The sequence below is a fragment of the Quercus suber genome, unplaced genomic scaffold (assembly GCF_002906115.3).
Source record: "Quercus suber isolate HL8 unplaced genomic scaffold, Cork oak 2.0 scaffold_54, whole genome shotgun sequence".
NCBI lineage: Eukaryota > Viridiplantae > Streptophyta > Magnoliopsida > Fagales > Fagaceae > Quercus > Quercus suber.
Genome location: NW_027069519.1, coordinates 1790371 through 1813662, shown reverse-complemented (window position 1 = coordinate 1813662; position 23292 = coordinate 1790371). Strand labels below are relative to the sequence as shown.

At 34.0% G+C, this 23292-nt stretch overlaps 1 long non-coding RNA gene across 7 annotated transcripts; it reads right to left on the bottom strand.

Moving 5' to 3' along the window:
• Window positions 1–10221: 10221 nt before the first annotated feature.
• On the bottom strand, window positions 10222–18933 carry LOC112008443 (uncharacterized). Of its 7 annotated transcripts, XR_010628520.1 has the most exons (5): window positions 17816–18933; window positions 16970–17030; window positions 12700–16687; window positions 12417–12459; window positions 10222–11386 (listed from the first exon to the last, which is right to left on the bottom strand). It is a non-coding gene; the product is annotated as an uncharacterized LOC112008443 (long non-coding RNA). The 7 variants fall into 7 exon arrangements; XR_010628517.1 differs by having other exon boundaries at window positions 12700–14339; window positions 14855–18933; XR_010628521.1 differs by having other exon boundaries at window positions 12700–14914; window positions 15620–18933.
• Between the last annotated feature and the right edge of the window lie 4359 nt (window positions 18934–23292).

Below are 23292 nucleotides of genomic sequence, written 5' to 3'. Positions count from 1 at the left end.
CTAAAGACTAACAACTTGGTTTGATATTGACAGGTTTGGCCGCTCACTGTCTATGGTGAGGAAATCAATCGGCAATAACCTAAGATTACAAATTATGATGCAAGTTCTCCATGTAATTCCCAAAAAGCCCAACTCATAAGACAGCATAAACCTATACTTTAAAAGAATTTAAATAGTAGACATGTTTAAAGCAAGTTACTGTTATCTTACATGTCTACCAAAAGGCAATAAATCATCACATCAACCAAAGCTCCAAAAAACATAAGAGAATTTAATGACAGGCCATGGAAAAGCAATCACAGGCCCAAATATTAGAAAGAATTAAATCAAGAAGTTCTTCCCTATAATTCTAATGATTGTAGCAGACAAAAAATGAAAACAAGAGAAAAGAGATCTCACTGCCAAATCATCTCCACTACCTAAAGCTGCCCAAGGATAACTTTAAATTACACGAACACTACTCAAAAGCATGCTTCATTGAGAATCAAGAAAACCAAATCAACCTTAGGTAAACTGGTAAAGTACCACAGGCAAATGCACCACTCCTAGAATTGAATAAACCCTAAAAACGCCTAAAAATCGAAAAACAAAGTGGGACAAGGGGACAAGAATTCCAATAGAAGTTTCAAACCCTCGTTGAGTGTGATTGGAATTTATAATCCTCAAGGAAACCGAATCCTAAGAAATGCATACATGTCACAAGTATAAGAAAGAATTAGAACAAGTGGAAAAATATCCTTATAATTCATTTAATTGCAGGAGAGTAAAGAAAAAAGGGGGAAAGAGAAAGCTTATCACCAAGCCAAACTCCACCACTTAAGCTGCATGGCACCAAAAAGAAAAAAAAAAAAATTCCAGTGAGAATTTTTCACATGTACACAGAAGTGCAATAGTTGCAAAAATGACTAGAATAACTCTTCCTTACAATTTAAATCTTATACTTCTTTGGCATTCAAAACAACCATGTTTGAAGCTGGCTGCTTTTATTTTATATGAATGCCCTCTTCCTTGCAATGTAAATCTTATACTTCTTTAACATTCAAAACAACCATGTTTGAAGCTGGCTGCGTTTATTTCATATGAATGCCCTCTTCCTTGCAATGTAAATCTTATACTTCTTTAACATTCAAAACAACCATGTTTGAAGCTGGCTGCCTTTATCTTATATGTATGCCTAATAATGATATTGATGACCTTAGGTTCTTAGAAGTACTAACAAGTGCAAGTAGGCAGCAGTTAAAAAAAGGAACCAAGACAAAAATTCAAGGTAGTGATGGGATTAGTTAAAACCGAACAAATGAAGCCTAAAAAAAACACAATGCAAGCACCAATTTTCGTTTACAATGTTAATTTAATTTTTGAACCCATAATTACCAGCCATAAGGGATTGTGCTCCTATAGACAAGAACCAAATATATCTAGAAAAGTCAACTTCACAGAAACAAATGCCTTCACAGAGCTGTCGAGGACCAAAACCTATAAGTAAATTGAACAAGGAATAGAATACTATCACAGTAGTAGGAACACTATATTAAAGACTCACAAGCAAAATGTGAAATTTAAGACCAAAAAAAAAAAAACAGAGTTTTCTTATTGTTGCAATCATCATAGCCCAAGTTCCAAGATTGGTTGCACTACGATTAAAATTATGGCCTACACCAATAAGAGGCATTGCCAGATTAAGTTGTGAATTCACTATTGAAGTTGCCAACACATAACGACCAAAAATAAAATTAGACAGCAAGATAAAGGTAGAAGAATTGTAATAGACATTTCAAACCATCACTTCACAGGACTGGGAATTATAATCCTCCTCGAAAATGAAACCTAGGGAATTCAGTCACAAACCCAAGTATTAGAAAGAATTAAAACAACAAAAATGTATTTTTTAAAATTATGCTTGAAGGAAAGGAAAAAAAGGAAAGAAAAACAGAGCTTATTGCCAAATCATACTCAGCTGCTTAATCTGTGAAGCACCAAAAAAACAAAAATCTCGCTTCCTGCATACAGACAATGTGACAATCCAAACTAGAAATAGAACTGCTAACACAATATAACCAAGTTCCACTAGAAGCAAGAAAATATCAATAGAAACAAGACAGATGTACAAGTACCACAAGAAAGTTCAAACCCTTCGTGGGGCTTACATTGACCTCCTACATGAGCAAACTAAAAAACACAGAATTCCAGCTACTTAGTTTAGGACATCTTTAAATTATAAGATTTTTTTTTTCCAAGAAACGAACAAAAAATAAAAATAATAATAAAGAGCAAGACTACTCAAAAGCATGTTTCACCGAGAAGCAACAAAACAAAATCAACCCTAGCAAAACTAATGCAAATGCAACACCACTTAAATTAAATAAAACCTGACACCGCAGACTAGGAAGATCTCCAGTAATAAAAATGAGGATTAAAATAATAAAGAAAGAAAATAAAATATATAAACAGAAAACCAAAAACCTCTTAAGGGTCAAGCAAGTAGTTAAGCAAGTAGTAGAAACAAAAGCAAAAACTAAAACACAGCAGCAATAGAAGCTTGTTCTCAGCCCAACGTAAATACAACAAATTTATTTTCTCACTCACACATCATAGCTTACACCAATACTTAAAACTTCAAATTGTAAGAAAAGAAAATAATGAAATCAAGACACAAGGAGAGCATTTTGCCTAAGGTCCCCCATCAAACTTTGTCACCCAAATTGATATACAACATGAAATTTTTTAAGCACAAGATTTGGGGTAATAGAGCCATAAGCCCCAAAATATCCCCCCACACAGTCCACCTATACAAACCGCGTCCATAGAAGTTTTAATGGCATTTGCTCACTTATTTTTTCTGACTTGGAAATTAATCAGCAACATATACAAATTCTATGAATAATGATGCAAAATTCAAAGACAAATTAAAATCATTTAATTCACAGAACGCCCAACTAATGCCAATTACGGGACAAACCAATAACCTAAATAATTCTTCCTTGGAAACAACAGTATTGGTGTAAATCTACCTGCCCCACACAAATAAGAGGAATATACACATTCAAATAAGATAGGATCTTGCAAAAACGAAACAAAGAATTGTGGGAACCAGAAATGTACTTGTCACAAACTACAAAACAAACACCACCAGCTCTTAAAAAAGTCATGCTTGGAGATGGATGGCATCTGCTCAATCACACACCTATGACTAGTAAATAAATCAATAACATTCTAATTTTAAATTATGATGCAAATCCAAAGACACAAGTTAAAATCATTAAAATCCTAGAAAGCCCAATAGTGCAAAGCACAATTGATATTATTCTACCCCAGCAACCATAGTTAGGTCACGATCACCACCATCAACCTACCTGTATTCCAATAATAGGCATTACCGCATTTGAACAAGACATAACTTTTTCAAGACAGAATAACCAAAAATTAAACAAGATTGAAGTACGAAGGAAAAAGAATACAATGAAAGTTCAAACCATCACCTAATGAGACTAGGATTGTAGGAGAAAATAATGAAAGTGGGAGGAAAAGAAATCTTATAGCCAAATCAAACTCCACCAATTCAGCAACCAAGCACCAAAAGACAGTTTGTTTCCTCTACAAGCCAAATACCTTCCTTTCCTGACATTTTAGCACTAATGTTTAAAGAATGCAACTCATACATATGTGACTGTCCAGTGATGAGCCCCAAAAAGCATAAGGTTAGAGTGCAAAAAGACCAAATTTATGATCTTTACAAAGGATATGATAAATATAAGTACATGACAATCAAAAAAGGATCCAGCAACAGTCTACCTGCCCACTAACTTTCTACAACTCATACATATGTGACTGCCCAGTGATGAGCTCCAAAAAGCATAAGGTTAGAGTGCAAAAAGACAAAATTGAAGATCAAAATTTAACAAAGGATATGATAAATGATAGTACATGACAATCAAAAAAGGATCCAGCAGCAGTGTACCTGCCCACTAAGTTTCTACAACCTTGCCAAGCACCCCGGGTAAGAACTTGCAAAACCTGCTTGAAACGAGAGACGCAAAAAGATTTTTATTGAGTATTATTTATGTTTGCGAGTCAATTGTATTTTTATATTTTAGGTCCTATTAGTTTATTAGGCTATTAGTATTTTAATTTGGAAGCAAGGTTATTTTTGTAATAAGGTAATTAGGGTTTCCTAAGCCAATTAGAACTAGGATTTAGCAATCCTTTATAAGCAACCTATTGTACTCCTTGAGGAGAGAGTTTATATTTTGATGAATGAAAAAAATGGTCATTTGGTCATTCTTTGGTCTAGTGCTGACTCCTAGTAGTTTCCCCGCTTGGAGCTGACTCCAAGCTAGACCTAGGTACTGACCCCTAGGTCATATCCATTTATTTTATTATTGTTTTAATTTTGTTCTGATTGTCCTATGTCACTTCTCCAAGAACACTGCTTGAAACACCAACAAAAGTAGACGATGCAGATCCAGAGAACAAATTCATACAGATGAAGATATAGCAATTAATACTATTTTAAGCCCAAAGGAGCACCAGGATGTCTAATAATGCATGCAAGATAGAGTAAGGTTGCTAATATGGACAAGCTTTAATAAAACTTCTAAGTTGTGTCTCTACGAGATAAAAGATAATCCATTTTGTATAATGGAAGGAAAAAAAAAATACGACAATCAAATCACAAAATTTATAGAAGATTGCACATAATGGTGCCTTAGAATGCATAACCACATATGAGATTAAAAGATAATAGAAAGAACACTAACAGAAGATACTGTACCACATAAATGGGTAAGGAAAAAGTCTTGCTAAATACTAAAACTAACCAAAGGACCACTGTGCAAGACCCGATCCCACATCACCAAAACCATCTTCCAAAAGACTAACCCACAAAATTGTACCTTCAATGGAACTTGGGATAAATGAAAGATAAGTGCTACTTTCACAAAAACATATTGCAAGAATCAGAAATAACCAATGAAGTACATGACACCAAGAAGTAGAGCTTAACTAGTACCACATCATGCCTAGCCAAAGAAAGAAGCCTCAATTTAAGAATTCTGCAAAAATTAAAAAAAACCAAGATGTTCATTCCTGAATCAAAATTTAAGGAGTAGACATTCTGCATTATAAATACTTTCCAATGAATTCTTAATTTTTCAAACCAAATGTCCATGATCCACTCATTTGCAATATAGCAAAACTATTAAAGGAAGCAAGAAAGAAGGACCACCAACGCTGTTGCATAAAACAGATAAAAAAAAATTCAGACAAAAGAAATATCTTTCACATGAACACAATACAACTCAAGGAACTAATAACCAAAAACATTACTATCAGTTAATATAGCAGATCCTAAAAGGCCTCTGAAAATAGCAAAAGAAATGGACTGTGTGATTAGTATTTTTTAATGGAACTCAATCTCCATGATCTAAGAGTCAATAATTCTCTACATTTTTAGCTTTCCTATGTGAAATACTCAAGCTGTCAAGTCATGTGCAAAATTTAGATTGTTTGGGCAGAATCCTACTTTGGCCAGACCAACACTGGATGATGGCCTTTTTTATGTATCTTTTGGTTTTGTAAGAAGCTAGTGTCGTCTACACAGAGTTTTGTAAACACTTGTTGCAGAAGAGTTTCCACTACTGTAGACATATCAAGATTAAAATAATCAACATTGTTCACACAAAACAACAAAATAGACATCAACAGCTTATAAAGAAATGAGTCAATCAGTGCTCAAACCATGATGCAATTCTAGAGACATAAGTTCGATCCATGTTGTTCCAAAAAATACCAACTCATGCAAATCATAACAGGATAAAGCAAAAACCTGTATTATTATTCTCTCGTAATGATGGTTACATTCTTCGTAAATTTACCTGTCCCACAACAATAAGAGGCATTACCATATTCGGATTGAGTGAGAAAAAATTAAACAAGACAAGACAGAGGAAAAATAATTGCTAGGGACACTTCAAACTCTCACCAAGTGTTTACATTGAATTTAAGGCTGTCCAGAAACCCAAAGCCTAAGAAAAACAGCCCAAGTATTATAGAGAATTTAAAAAGCCCAAAATTGTATAGTTCTAATGATTGCAAGAGAGAATGATGAGAAAAGAGAGCTTATCACTATATCAAACTCAGCCACTTCTTCTAAGGACCCAAAAAGAAAATGCCAGTTCCTGTAGACTTATGAGGAATAGACTTTTAACATGCCCTGAGAATGATAAAACAAATAAAAAGAACTAGAACTACCATATTTTAGTAGAATCCAACAAATATATAGATAAATCCTTATAACAAATCATATTTATGATTGAAAAAAAAAAAATCAAAATAGCCTTAATTAAAACACCACACGTGAACCCCAAATAAAAAAGCAAAAGATAACAAGAAAGGGTAAAACACAATTATGAAATATAATTTTGAAACATGACTTAGGATATGTATATATATATATCTAATGAAAAATTATAACTTGTAGAGATTTCTAAATCCTAAAAACCCCTTCTCATCGCCAAAAAATCAGACCCTAACCATCCCACCAAAAGTATATCAGTCACAAATTATCAACATTGCAATGGGATAGCCAAAGAAGATCAGAAAAAAGAAATAAATAAAAGAAAAAAACTGACCTCAAAGTGACATTTTGATTCTGATGCTATTTTGGCAATTTTGGCGAAGGAGCAGAGAGAGAGCAATTGGATATGCTTAAATTCCTTAACTCATTAGCAGACTGGAAAAAAAAAAAAAAAGCTTATAATTCTAACTAACCAAAAAATAGGAGGAAAAGAGAGCTTATTTTCCACTATTTTCCTTTGCTTATCCTTGTGATAGTGTTCTGCCTAATACCAATTAGTCACTTCACTCCATTTCAAGTCTATTCACAAGTGTTTAGCATTGGTTCCATCCCTTATCTCATTCATTTAATCAAACAAGTTCCCCCTAGTTACACTTCGTCCCTGCGTATCACGCTAAAACCTTCTACTGCTTACCAAATCAAGCTCTTCCACTTTAGCTTCAAAGTACCAAAAAAATCCAGTTCCTCAAGACCATAAATGGCACTGCCAGTATAAAATCCAAACCTGAAATGGGTTGCCGAAACAGGATGACCCAGTTGTGTAATAAGTAACAATAAAAGCAAGAAACAAAACAAATTTACAAAGCCGTATGAAGACGTGAACCCCCAGAGTAGCGATGGCTTTGATTTCACAAATTAGCAGACTTGAAAAAAAAAAAAAAATCCAAGCTACAGTTCAGGACAAGTGTAAATAACAATAATATTTAAAAGTCAAAAAATACAAGGAGGCGGTGGAGAAGGGGTCAGCTAATAAGCATTTATCGTTGGGAAGGAACAAAATTCAATCAGCATTAGTTAAAACACTGCATATGTTGTTTAATCATAACTCCAGCCCCAACGAAGCCTGACGAAAGCAAAAAATAAGCATCACCCATATATAACAAAGCAATGATACTAAGTGCTAATACATAATATCAGTCCAAAATAGCAAGAGCGTCAGACTGATGTCAAACTTTGGTTGAGCAAGGACAGCATCTGCCCACTCACTTTCCACAGCTAGGAAATCAATAAGCAACGATCCAAGTTTAAATGAATTATTTACACAACCAGCAAGCTTAAGAACCTAACATATATGTAAATCAAAAAAGATAGAGAAGCAAGAAAATGTGAAATCAGACTAGGATAGAGCTTAGAACCTCAGAATTGCATCACATCTTAGGAGGCTGCAGGAATTATACAACCCAAAATCCGGCTAGACAAATCACACAATCCAAGCTTCAGTTATAAAATTATAAATTAAAGAAAAAACAAAGGCAAATATCAGTTTAAATATAAAGAAGTAATTCAGAAGAAAAAAAAGAACTAGGAAGGAGAATATAAATAAGGCTCAAGCAAGTAGTTAAGGGAGAAATAAGTACTATATCCCTTCCTCCTTTTTCCAGTCAAGGGACCCGGCTTTGAACAATAAAGCACAAACATAGGCAGAGTTAAATAACTTCTATACCTAAGATCAAAAGTATATATAAAATACAATAGCAAAAAGATTATAATACATAATTCTCGTCAATATAAATTTTTTAATTAACCCTAACACAATACCCAAATAATAACACTAGGAAAGCACTAAACAAAAAAACACAAAATGAACATCAGCAGCATATAAACAAGCATAAAGTACACAATGCTTTAAAAAAAAGTCTAAAAAAGGAAAAACTTCAAACTTGCAACGAACTTGAACATTGAGCCAAAAAGCATAATCAAATTTTGCGACGAAGAAAACAAGCAGCAAATCATGAGAGAGTAAAGCAAAAGCCTGACTGCCCCACACCAATAAGAGGCATTACCAGATTAACCTGCAAATGAGGTATGATGCTACCAACAAGGATTAAACTTTTAAATCTTATGATTGTAGAAGAAAATAACAACAATTAATAAATATGGGAGGAAAAGAGTCTCTGAGTACCAAAATAACCCAGTTCTATAGACCATAAACAGCACTGCCCACTCATTGCCAGAATAAAATCCAAACAGGAAACTGGCTGCCAAAACAGGATGACTAAGTTGTGCATTGAGAGCAAGAAAGTAACAATAATAACATGAAACGAAGACAAATTTACACAACTGTACGATAGTGTGAACCCTCAGTGATGTGATGGCAACGATTTCCCAATATAGCAGACCAAAAAAACAACAATCCAACCTGCAGTTCAGGACAAGTGTAAATCACAAGAATATTTAAAAGCAAAAAAGTAAAAAATAAAACATAAAATAAAAAGAAGAAGAGGAGGAGGAGGAGGAGGAGGAGGAGGAGGTTTGGGGAGCGGGTTTACTCGTCAGCATTTATGATTGGGAAGCTGCAAAATTGAATCAACATTAGTTAATACACTGCATATGTTGTTTAATCATAATCCCAGCCCCAATGCAGTCGGAGAAAAGCAAAAAACAAACATCACCAAGCTATGTTACTACGTAAGAGCATCTGACTAAAGTCAAACTTTGGTTAAACAAGGACTGCATCTGCCCACTCACTTTACATGGCTAGGAAATCAATAAACAAAAATCCAAGTTTAGATGAATTACTGACAAAACCAGCAACCTTAAGAGCCTAACAAATATTTGAATCACATTTGTCCAACGAAGATACTCCCCGGCATCCATTCTCAGGCCATGAGCGCAATGTGATTACTGCTCCAAACAACAAGTGCACAGCCAAATTTTTTTTGATAAGTGTGCACAGCCAAATTAAACAGGGTATGAAGTTGCAAGTACAAGATGAACAAGCTTACGAGCAAGAAAATAACAATAACATACAAGCATGTATGGAACTGCACCCACGGTTTAGGCACCGATTTCCAGCAAGAGACCAAACTGAAAAAACAAACAATCCAAGCTCCAATTTAAACAAAAAATTAAATTAAATGGCACCTTCGAGTTTTTCTCACTTTTACCCACTACAGTTACATATTAGTGGATTGTATATATAGAATATGAGAAAATTGAATCTGCATTAGTTAAAACACCGCATATGTTTGTGGGAGAGGAAAATAAACTAACATAAAATGGGAGGAAAAGAGAGCCTGTTGCCAAAGCAGACTCCACTGCTTAAGCTGCAAACCACCAAAATATTAATATATAAAAATAAAAAATAAAAATCCTGCATTCAGTAGAAAGATAATATGTGGCAAAACCAAATTGGATATGAAACTGCTAACATAGGATGACCAGAGAGACACATCAACTTCCTGCATGAGAGCTGAAATATAGAGAATACCAACTATACAGTTCAAGACAACTTTACATTACAAGAACACAGTATTCAAAATAAGAACAAGTCTACTCAAAAGCATGTTTCATTGGGAAGCAACAAAAACAAATCAACCTTAGGTAAAGCACCACAAGCAAATGCACCACCTGGTATTAAATAAACCCTGATAATGTAACCAGGGAAGCACAAAATCCAAGCTTGAAAAATAAAAATCTAAGTCTGAAAATAAGGGTCATTATTTTAGGAAAAAATTATTACAAAGAAAAAAAAAATATATATATATATATATATATAAAGAGAAAATCAACAACCCCCAAAAGGTCAAGCAACTGGTTAAGGGAGAAAAAATATCAAAAGTAAAATCTAAAACACGCACAAAAGGTATAAATAATTATGCTCGATATAAATATCTTTCTTTTTTTTAATATAAAATTTTTTAACTCACAATAGTGGTAAACCTTGCTCATAAACATCTTAATCCTGTACTTAGAGAGAGCTTATTGCCATAGGTCCCTAACAAACTACATCGCCCAAGTAGAGTACCAAATCGCAACAAACGCCTTGAAAAGCAACCAAGCACCAAAATCTATAAAATAAATTGAACGAGTAGAATCACATTTGGGTGAATAGTGTTAAAAGACTTGAGAGAAATCAAGAGAAGGGAAGAGTTTGCCTATTGTTGCAGTCAACAGAGCACATACACTTACAGCTAACAATCATATAAAAAGATTGCAAGAACAATTGATGCAGCCACCCTCTATCCTTAGGACTGACAATCAGCCAGCCAACCTTCTGACCTCTTAGGACTGCTAGCAGCCCCTTATTTTGACTCTCATATCTGCCACCACCCTCTATCCTTAGGACTGACAACCAGCCAGCCAACCTTCTGACCTCTTAGGACTGCCAGCAGCACCTTATTTTGACTTTTAATATCTGGCATGTATCCTCTTTAATTACAGCTTTGACTTATGTAACTATTGGCTACTTTATTTCCTAATAGTTAAAGATTATAAATAGGCTAGCTATGTAAGACTACAATCAGTTTTTATGTGAATTTAACTTAATTTCAGACCTGGACAGAAACTTTGTTTCTCCAGTTTCTCTGTAATTCCAGCTTTAATTCTTAATTTTAATGCAATTCTAGTTCAAGTTCTCCATCAATTGATTTTGATTTCCATCAACAATATATTCTCTGCACCACAAAAATTGTTTGGTGTCTGGAATACTTTAAAAAGATAACAAATAAAAAGTTGGGCACAATAGGTGCAACAAAACAAGCTAGTAGAAAAGTAATGTTCCAAAGCTAGCATGCTAAATAACAATTTCGGAAGCCCATTCAAAAGTGGCACCAGATCCAATTTTGGTAAAACCACAGGAGTCATGGGAAGTTTAAAATGAGATAGTGGCAATATATATCACAGAACAGAACATATAAGATACATACCAAAATCCACAATTTTGTATGGTCGCCCTTTGGAGAAGTCCCACGTAATAAGCTTTGAATCAAGACTTCCAGTAATAACAGCCAACATTCCCAAAGCACAAAAAAGTACTCAAATAATGAAGATTAAAGATTCAAATGCATGTCTTTTAGATTTTGGAACAAACTGCACAGGTACAACATTTATGTTACATATGAATGGTTCAAAAATCATAACAAAAATCCTATATATACCCTGGCTAAAGATGTCTCCAATAGCAACTAAGTTCATATTAATAGTAGCATCATACCAAAATTTGATAATGGGCATCTAAACTCCCGGGAAAAGTTAAACATATTTTTCTCAAAACCATTTCCATTACCACCCAAGTTCACTCATAATAGTGGCAATTAGCATACTCTCAGACAAGTGACTAGTTACTAGATGCAAGTTTCAAACACAGTGAATAATGAAAGTCAATGCAAGGAAATCAATGATACAGTGATTTCCATGAGTTGAGTTACAGCATGGTTGTACACATCAGAAGAACGAAAGTAATGGTTAAGACTGAATCGATCATTTGTTCCTTTTTGAGGAAACTTAGGCTGTGTTTGGGGCTTTGGGTGCCCCTGAAATTTGAGTGGCCATCCTTTGTTACAAGGTAATCATAGCTAAAAATAATGGACTATGAAAAACCAGATGCCATTCATACAGTTGGCACTTGGCAGTCTGTATCACTCACTAGAAAATGAAACATCTGACAATATTTCAAGCCAATTTCATGGTTGTAGTGGTACATTTTTCCTTCTTGTCTTCCATGACAAAGCTCGGACTTGGACACATAATATTCCAGTCAAGGCATTAATTATACCTTCCCATGCACTCACACTTTACCTTCTACAAGGAAACCATAATTCTAAGAAGACCCCGCTTTCTTCTGAACTTCATCATTGTCCCTTATTTACTAAACTTTAGACTTAATGAATTCACAAACCAATCAACTGTTAAGGTTTTCCTTTAAATTTGCCAATGCTTTATGTCGAATAACCAAAGTAGCAAACTACCATGTGAGCAGATTAATGTCCAATATGCAATCACTAAAGCTAGTTGCATCCAATGTAGCCATGCTCTTATATCATCATTCACACCCAAAGTACATGCTTGCACATATGCACAAGAGAGAGAGAGAGAGATCAATTAAATTTACAAGAGATACCTTCCCAGGGACTCCAAGGAAGGAACTGCACACTGCAACAGATCTTTAAAATAGAGTTAAGGTGGAAGAAATACAATACAGGTCTCATACACATAAGGTTTACAAAGAAAGAACAGAACACATTTAGGGGAAAAAAGTAATTTGAAAATCTGAGGAAAAAAGAAAAGAAAAGAAAAGAAAAGCAATGAGCAAGAAAATATGTTGACAAACCAACCATAAGTTACATAAACGGAACTTAAGACAGGTCATCCAAAAACAGAATCCTAGAAATTTACAAGGATACACTTGTATGGCCCACTCATGCTCTTAAAGTTTTATAAAGGTGATGCTGATGAATGTCAATGATCTTCCATAGAGATCATAATCAGCAGTTGACTGCAGGAAAGCAGCGTTACCAATCTTCTATTCTTGTTTTTAATGCTTCAAAATAACTTGATATGAAAAACCTTATTATTGGAAAGAGAGACAGAGAGGGGACACAATATACTGAAAATAGAAAAAATAGAAAATATAATCATGTATGAAAAGTTGCAAGAAAGAATTCTCAGGTAACAAGAGAAGATCTCATATATGACAAGATATATTTACAATAGCAAATCATGTCTTCTGTCATATATCAAACCATATAGTTATCACATTGTGGGTCAAAAATCAAAATTCACATATCAAATGGTGCCATAAATTTTTTTGAATAAACTGAAAGAAACAGTATATCCCAAAATTAGAATTCTTGAAAATGACACGAATAACATTAGAACTTTATTGATTTAGATACAACTGTTTAAGCCAGATTCATGGCCTCCATAGGAAAACCATGGGGTTATAAAACAATGCTGCGAGAAGCCCCTTCATTGCTGATGCATCTTAAACATTTACGAGAAACCCCTATGATAATGATATTACTTATTAAAGATGCCAGCATCATGAGCTGCAATCAGAAGCAAAATGTAACTTTATAATCCAGTGGATATATTACCACTGCGAAGCATTATGAGTAGGAAAGTGTGTATACAACTCAATAAACATATCGATTTTGATCAAGACAAACAATACAGTGTAGTTACAAAGCCAAGATTGAAACACAAGGTTTTTTTTTTTTTTTTTACATTGATACCAATTCATTTAGGGTTAATTGAGAATTAATATAATTCCCATCATGCTAGGATCTCCATGATCTCAATGATCCTTTGGTAATTAAATGTTACTAATCTTTAAGCACTTTTGTTATACTACAGACATTTTGACATCCAAGCTCACTGAAAAAAAATGCAAAGAGACTATGAGCCACTTACTGACTTTGCAAGGTATTATGGCTGTCTAGGTGGATATAATCTTGATGGGTGTCAAGTTTCAATGAGGCTTTAAAATATGCACTCTTACAGGCATGAGGATGCATGTGTGTATGCATGAACACACAATTAACTAAGAAAGATCTACACTTGATCTAATTATAAGAATTTAGACAAGTAATTTGATAAGTATTTAAGAGGAAATTAAAAAGTAACTTATTGCACATAAAAATTACCTTTAACTGAGAATAAATATAGAAAAGAAATTGATGTAAAATTGTGAAACATGATAACATACCTGAAAATATTACTAAAATATTCCATCCCACTATTTTTTAAGTTTAACTTACAATTTTAATGTGGGTGATGAGGGCAACATGACTCTTACTATTAGTTGGGGCAAGGCAAGACTTGTTTGGGTGGGATCAAATATGTTTTTATAGGTTTTTCTAGGATCACAAGATTTTATTTTCTTTTTTCTTTTTTTTTTTTTTGAGTGGGGCAGAGGGCAATTGTCTCCCTTGGACCACCCTACTCCTCCCCATGATCCAGTGAGTCAAAAAATCATAAGTACCTTAACATCACCACCATCATCTGCATCAGCAAGAAAAGACAACTTAGAGTTGCATGCAATCTGCAAAAACAGAAACAAGATTATTATAAGAGATCTTAGGATGAATTGATTAATATATAATTAACATGTTTAAGCATTAAATAGGCCCAGAAGTAGTTCTGGAACTCAATACTTAAATATAGAGCCAAAATAAATGAAAATAGAAAAAGACATAATATCGTAGCTGCACATACTGAAAGTGATATTTATATTAAATTATATGAATAGAAGGAAAATATGAAGAAGAGTCGCAAGACATAATTGGGGCAGTATTTTGATCTGGGAATTCATATCACAAATTTTTTTAATTAAAAAAATGCTTACTTACAATGAATGTGTATAAATCATTCCATGATTCATAAAACTAAAAAAAGAAAAAAAGAAAAAAAAAGGAAGGTACTATTCCAGAGTAGTAGAACTTCACGACATTGTTTTAACATTAAAACAGCAGTAATATACAGATACATGGGTCAAAATGTAACATACGGCCAAAAGATCTAATTCAAAACATAAAAAGCATCACTAAAAATGCCTACCTGATTTATCTCCTTTTTATTGTAACTATAACTCTGTATTGGCTTCTATGAGGTGGCCTCCTAAAGACAAAAAAAAAAAAAAAGTTTGTTGGTAACCATGACAAATCTACTGTAAATCAGTAACTAAGAGTACATAATCATGAAATATTTACAAACTAGGTTATATATAAAGTTCTAAATTTTGCACTAAACCTCATACTGATGCACAAGCATAATTTTAGTTAAAACCAAAAATAAATACAGTATGAACTTAGACGCATTGTCATTCTTTGTTTGACTTTCTTCATTCCCTAAGTCAAGCAACAATAACTAATGTGAACTTTGATCATAAACCTGACTGTAAACTCAATTAGATACCAAACATATCACCAATATACACAGTATTAAAGAAATCAATTATAAATTGAACTAAAGAAATTAATACCCAATAAATCAAAAACTTTAAATATATATATATATATATATATATAAATACCATACTTGAAACATAATAAAGAAATGGGTTCCTTCCTAACTTCCATTACAAGCTGCACATTTTTGCAAGCTGCACATTTTTGCATCGCTTATCAAACCAGAAATGCAACTATCCTATTTCGTTATTACAAATGACAACATAACTTAATCAGAAGTTAAATTTTTTTCCGTTTAAAAAAATAATAATCAATCAGTGCTAAAACCATGATGCAATTCTAGAGACATAAGCTCAATCCATGTTGTTCCCAAAAAGCCCAACTCATGCAAATCATAACAGGACAAATCAAAAACCTGTATTATTATTCTCTCGTAATGATGGTTACGTACTTCATTAATTTACCTGTCCCACAACAATAAGAGGCATTACCATATTCGGATTGAGTGAGAAAAAATTAAACAAGACAGGACAGAGGAAAAATAATTGCTAGGGAAATTTCAAACCCTCACCAGGAGGTACATTAAATTTATGGCTGTCCACCAAAGCCTAAGAAAAGCAGCCCAGGTATTATAAAGAATTTAAAAAGCCCAAAATTGTATAGTTCTTATAATTGCAAGAGAGAACGGTGAGAAAAGAGAGCTTATCAATATATCAAACTCAGCCACTTCTACCAAGGACCCAAAAAGAAAATGTCAATTCCTAAAGACTTATGAGGAATAGATTTTTAACATGCCCTAAGAATGACAGAACAAATCCTTATAACAAATTGTATGTATGATTGAAAAAGAGAAAAAATCAAATTAGCCTTAATTAAAACACCACAACTGAACCCATTACATCAAACCTATACAAATACATAAATCCATATAATGCAGACTAACAATACACATAATCCAGTCTCAAATTAAAAGAATACAAATCGAAAAGTGAAATGTGTCCTTAAAAAAATTATAAAAATAAAAAAGCAAAAGATAACAAGAATAAAGAGTCAAGCAAAATGAACTAGATGCCAAACATGGAGCAACAAAAGTCCTGAAAAGTAGCAACTTAATTTCTCTAATAAGATTAAAGAAACTAATTTTCAAAATCATTTATAAAATGAACCATCTCAATTTTTAATGAACAATATAAAATTCAACGTAAATTTCTTTTGAGGGAGAGTTGAAAGATGTCCTATCAAAAAAAAAGTTGAAGGATGGTAACGAAACCGACGATACAATGTGACATTAAAATAAAAGTCATATAAAAGATACGAAAAGTGAAGGAAAGAAATAAGAGCTTATCAGCAAATCAAACTCTGCCACTGAGCAAATAAACTCCCAGGCCCTGCAAACATATTAGGATCGATATTTCTAATATGCACTCCAAATTGCACTTGAACAAAAGAACTACTATCTTTCATAACCCCAGCTCCAATGCAGCTGACAAAAAGAAAAAACAAACATTACCCACATAAAAATAAGCTATGTTACTAAGTGCTAATATATGATACAAGTCCAGAATAGCAAGGGCTTCACACTAATGTCAAACTTTGGCTTAAATTGGTCATCATCTACTCACTCACTTTCCAGGGCTAGGAAATCAATATGAAAAACAATAAGAAACAATCCAAAGTTTAAAGAATTAGGTACACAACCAGCAAACTACATAGCCCAACATACGTGTAAACCACAAAAGGATAAAGAAAAGATCTGCGTGTTCACATTAGCCCAACGAAGATACTCCCTCGGCAACCATACCCAGGTCACAAGCTCTATGTGATCACTGCTCCAAACAAGAAAAGCACAGCCAAATTAAAATTTAAACTGGATATGGGGTTGCAAATGAACAAGCATGTATGTAAGTGCAAACCCACAAGGCAGGTATAGATTTCCAACAAGAGCAAATTGAAAATACAAAAAATCCAAGATCCAACTTAGACAAGAATAAATTGCATGAAAAAGAAAAGATTACTAGCAAAAAGGATGTAAGAAATAAAATTTTTAATTGACTCCAACATAATCCCAAATGCATAACACAAGGAAACTATTAATCACAAAACCACAAAATGCACATTGCCATATAAACAAACATAAGATACACAGAAGGAAAAACTTCAGACTTCCAACAGGGTTCAAAGACAAGTAGCCATCAGCTTAATCACATTTGCCGACTAAGAAAACAAAAAGAAAATTGTGACAAAATAGAGCAAGAGCTGACTACCCCACACCAATATGAGGCATTACCAAATTAACCAGTGAATTAGGTATGAGGCTGCCAACATAGATTATACTACTAAATCTTATGATTGTGGAAGAAAATAAATAAAAAATTGGAGGAGAAGAGAGCTTGTATTCCCCTATTTTCCCTTGCTTATCCTTGGTGATAGCATTCGTGCCTAATACCGATTAGTCACTTCAATCCCTTTCAAGTCTATTCATAAGTGTTTAGCAGTGGTTCCTTCCTAAACTCATTCATTTAATCAACAAGTTTGTGGGGGCACATCTCCCAAGGACCCCCTAGTTCCACTCCGTCCCTACCCTATTGCACTAAAAGCTTCTACTGCTTACCAAATCAAGCTCTCCCACTTTAGCTTCGAAGTGGCACTTCCAGAATAAAATCCAGTTCCTCAGGACCATAAATGGCACTGCCAGAATAAAATCCAAACTGGAAATAGGCTGCCAAAACAGGATGACCCAGTTGTGCAATAAGTAACAATAAAAGCAAGAAACAAGACAAATTTACAAGGCAGTATGAAGACGTGAACCCCCAGAGTGGCAATGGCTTTGATTTCACACATTAGCAGACTGAAAAAACAAACAATCCAAGCTGCAATTCAGGACAACTGTAAAAGCAATAATATTTAAAAGCCAAAATAAACAAAGAGGCAGTGGAGAAGGGATCTACTAATAAGCACTTATCTTGGGATGGAACAAAATTCAATCAGCATTAGTTGTTTAATCATAACTTCAGCCCCAACGAAGCCTGACAAAAGCAAAAAATATGCATCACCCACATATAACAAAGCAATACGATACTACTAAGTGCTAATATATAATATAAGTCCAAAATAGCAAGAGCATCAGACTGATGTCAAACTTTGGTTGAGCAAGGACAGCATCTGCCCACTCACTTTCCATGGCTACGAAAATCAATAAGCAACAATCCAAGTTTAAATGAATAATTTACACAGCCAGCAAGCTTAAGAACCTAACATACATGTAAATCAAAAAAGATTGAGAAGCAAGAAAAGATGAAATCAGACTAATTAGAGCTTAGAACCCCAGAATTGCATCACATCTCAGAGGCTGCAGGAATTATACAACCAAAAATCTGGCCAGACAAATCACACACAATCCAAGTTCAGTTATAAAATTATAAATTAAAAACAAAAGGCAAATATCAGTTTAAAAATAAAGAAGTAATTCAGAAGAAAAAAAAAGAACTAAAAGAAAGGAGAATATACATAAGGCTCAAGCAAGTAGTTAAGGGAGAAATAAGTACTATATCCCTTCCTCCTTTTTCCAGGCTAGGGACCTGGCCTTGAACAATAAAGCACAAACATAGGCAGAGTTAAATAAGTCCTATACCTATGATCAAAAGTAAATATAAAAAACAATAGCGAAAAGCATATAATACATAATTCTCGTCAATATAAACTGTTTATTAACCCTAACACAATACCAAATCATATCACTAGGAAAGCACTAAACAAAAAATCACAAAATGAGCATCACCAGCATATAAACAAGCATAAGGTACACAATGCTTTAAAAAAAATTTATAATAGGAAAAACTTCAAACTTGCAACAAACTTGGAAGACATAGAGCCCGTAAAGCATAATCAAATTTTGCGACAAAGAAAACAAGCAGCAAATCATGAGAGAGTAAAGCAAGAGCCTGACTGCCCCACACCAATAAGAGGCATTACCATAAACTGTTTAATTAACCCTAACACAATACCCAAATCATATCACTAGGAAAGCACTAAACAAAAAATCACAAAATGAGCATCACCAGCATATAAACAAGCATAAGGTACACAATGCTTTAAAAAAAAAGTCAAAAAGGAAAAACTTCAAACTTGCAACAAACTTGGAAGACATTGAGCCAAAAAGCATAATCAAATTTTGCGACAAAGAAAACAAGCAGCAAATCATGAGTGTAAAGCAAGAGCCTGACTGCCCCACACCAATAAGAGGCATTACCAAGTTAACCTGCAAATTAGGTATGATGCTGCCAACATGGATTATCTTATGATTGTAGAAGAAAATAACAACAACAAAAACATGGGAAGAAAAGAGACATCCAAGTACCAAAATAACCCAGTTCTATAGACCATAAACAGCACTGCCCCACTCACCGCCAGAATAAAATCCAAACAGGACACTGGCTGCCAAAACAGGATGATCAAGTTGTGCATTGAAAGCAAGAAAGTAACAATAAAAACATGAAACAAAGACAAATTTACACAACTGTATGATAGCGAGAACCCTCAGTGGTATTGTGATGGCATCGATTTCCCAATATAGCAGACCAAAAAACAACAATCCAACCTGCAGTTCAGGACAAGTGTAAATCACAAGAATATTTAAAGGCAAAAGAGTAAAATATAAAATAAAAAGAAGAAGAGGAGGAGAAGGTTTGGGAAGCAGGTTTACTCATCAGCATTTATGATTGGGATGCTGCAAAATTGAATCAGCATTAGTTAATACACTGCATATGTAATTTAACAATAATCCCAGCCCCAATGCAGTCAGAGAAAAGCAAAAAACAAACATCACCAAGCTATGTTACTAAGTAGAGTGTCAGACTAAAGTCAAACTTTGGTTGAACAAGGACAGCGTCTGCCCATTCACTTTCCATGGCTAGGAAATCAATAAACAAAAATCCAAGTGAACACTCAGTGGTGTTGTGATGGCATCAATTTCCCAAAATAGCAGACCAAAAAACAACAATCCAACCTGCAGTTCAGGACAAGTGTAAATCACAAGAACATTTAAAGGCAAAAGAGTAAAATATAAAATAAAAAGAAGAGGAGGAGGAGAAGGTTTGGGAAGCAGGTTTACTCATCAGCATTTATGATTGGGATGCTGCAAAATTGAATCAGCATTAGTTAATACACTGCATATGTAATTTAACCATAATCCCAGCCCCAATGCAGTCAGAGAAAAGCAAAAAACAAACATCACCAAGCTATGTTACTAAGTAAGAGTGTCAGACTAATGTCAAACTTTGGTTGAACAAGGACAGCGTCTGCCCACTCACTTTCCATGGCTAGGAAATCAATAAACAAAAATCCAAGTTTAGATGAATTAGGGACAAAACCAGCAACCTTAACAGCCTAACAAATATTTAAATCACATTTGTCCAGCGAAGAATACTCCCCCAGCATCCATTCTCAGGCAACAAGCCCAATGTGATTACTGCTCCAAACAACAAGCGCACAGCCAAATTAAACAGGGTATGGGGTTAATACAAGATAAACAAGCTGCACTACGAGCAAGAAAATAACAATAACATACAAGCATGTATGGGAGTGCACCCACAGTTTAGGCACCGATTTGCAGCAATAGAGCAAACTGAAAATACAAACAACCCAAGCTCCAATTTAGAAAATTAAATTAAATTAAATGGCACCTTCGATTTTTTCACAATTTTACCCACTACAGTTACATATTAGTGGATTATATATATAGAATATGGGAAAATTGAATCTGCATTAGTTAAAACACTGCATATGTTTGTAGGAGAGGAAAATTAACTAACAAATAATGGGAGGAAAAGAGATCCTGTAGCCAAAGCAGACTCCACAGCTAGAGCTGCAAACCACCAAAATAATAATATTAAAAAAAATCCTGCATTCAGTAGAAAGATAATATGTGGCAAAACCAAATTGGATATGAAACTGCCAACATAAGATGACCAGACGGACGCATCAACTTTCTGCACGAGCAAACTGAAAAATAGAGAATACCAACTATACAGTTTAGGACAACTTTACATTACGAGAATGTTGTATTCAAAATAAGAGCAAGTCTATGAAAAAGCATGTTTCACTGGGAAGCAACAAAAACAAATCAACCTTGGGTAAAGCACCACAAGCAAATGCACCACCCCTGGAATTAAATAAACCCTGATAATGCAGTCTGGGAAGCACAAAATCCAAGCTTGAAAAATAAAAATCTTAGTTTGAAAATAAGGGTCATTATTTTAGTTTGAAAAGCAACCAAGCACCAAAATCTATAAAATAAATTGAACAAGTATATCACATTTGGGTGAATAGTATTAAAATACTTGAGAAATCAAGAGAAGGGAAGAGTTTGCCTATTATTATTATTATATTTGTTATAAATAAAACACAAGCACAACAAAATCCTTCAATTTTAAGGATTAGAATAATGAATCAAAAAAGAATAGAGGTTGCAATCCAGATTGACGATTTCAGGTGCTAACAAGTTCCGACAAGTGTAAGAGGCAATAGAAAAAGGGAACAAGAATAAGGGAAAGAAAAGTTTACATATTTGTGCTCGAGAGAACAAAATTGAACTAGAAAAACCAACTTTACAGCAACAGAAAACTGAAAGATGCTCCCAAGCACCAAAGCTTATAACATAAGTAGAGCACGTATGGAAGTATGAAAGAGTTGCAGGAACTATGAAATTACTCATCACAAAAGCAAAAAATAAACATTACCCTCACATAAAGAATCTATGTTACTGAGTGCTAAAATATGATATGAATCCAGAATAGCCAGCCTCAGACCAATGACAAACATTGGTTGAACAGGATCAGCATCTGCTCACTTTCAATGGCTAGGAATTCAATAAGCAACAATCCAAGTTGAAATGAATCAGTGACACAACCAGCAATATTAATAGCCTAACATATATGTAATCACAAAGGGATAAAGATACTCACGCAGCAACCATATTCAGGTCACAAGCTCTATCTGATTACTGCTACAAACAAGTGCACAGCCAAATTAAGATCCAAACTTAATATAGGGATGCCAACACAAGATGAAAAAGTGGCACCAAAAGAGCAAGAAAATAAAAAGAATGTACAAGCATGTATGGAAGTGCAGACATTGATTTCCTGCAAGAGAAAACTGAAAATACAAACAATCCAAGCTCCAACTTAGACAAGAATAAATTGCAAGAAGAAGGAAGAGAAGTACAAAAGATGATGTAAGATTGAGAAGCAAGAAAAAACAGAATCAGCCTAGTTTAAAAACCTGGAATTGCATAAAATCGCACAAGGCTGGAGGAATTATATGAAACCAAAAAAGGTAACCTGACAAATCACAGACAATCCAAGCTTCTATTATAAAAAAAATAAATTAAAAAATAAGCAACTATCTGTTTAAAAATAAACAAGAAATTAAGGAGCAAGAAAGAACAAAAGAGAAGAGAATATCAACGAATAAGCTCAAGCAAGGGCAAAAAAATAACAAACATCAAACTTTTACATAGAATTACAATTCCTTGAATTTGATAAAGACATATAGGCTTCTCACATAAATCAGGAAATAAAATGTTATAAGGCATCCACTACTTCATTTACACACTCTACAAAGATGACTTGTATATAGCATAACCATTAGCAAAATAGCAAATGCCCAACCTAGCCCACCATATAATAAGCCTACTACCAAATTTCACTTTCCCCCGAACCAACAGAAACAAAATCCACAAAAGGTCACATTTTTACAGTTCTGTAAGCTATAAATGAAACTGCTAGACTAAAATCCAAACAGGATAAGGGCTGCCAACACAAGATGACCAAGTTGCAATAAAAGCAAGAAACGAACAACAAATCACGACTCAAAGACAAATTTCCAAGACTGCAAGAAAGTGCACAGATTCAATGGTGAAGAAATTGATTTCCTCCAAGAGCAGATTGAAAATACACACAATCCAAGCTCCAATTCAGGACAAGTTTAAATTACAAGAATATAAAAAAAGCTTCTAAAAAAAATAGATGGAAGAAAATGGGTAGAGGGACTACTCAACAGCATTTATGATTGGGAAGCAACAAAATCAAA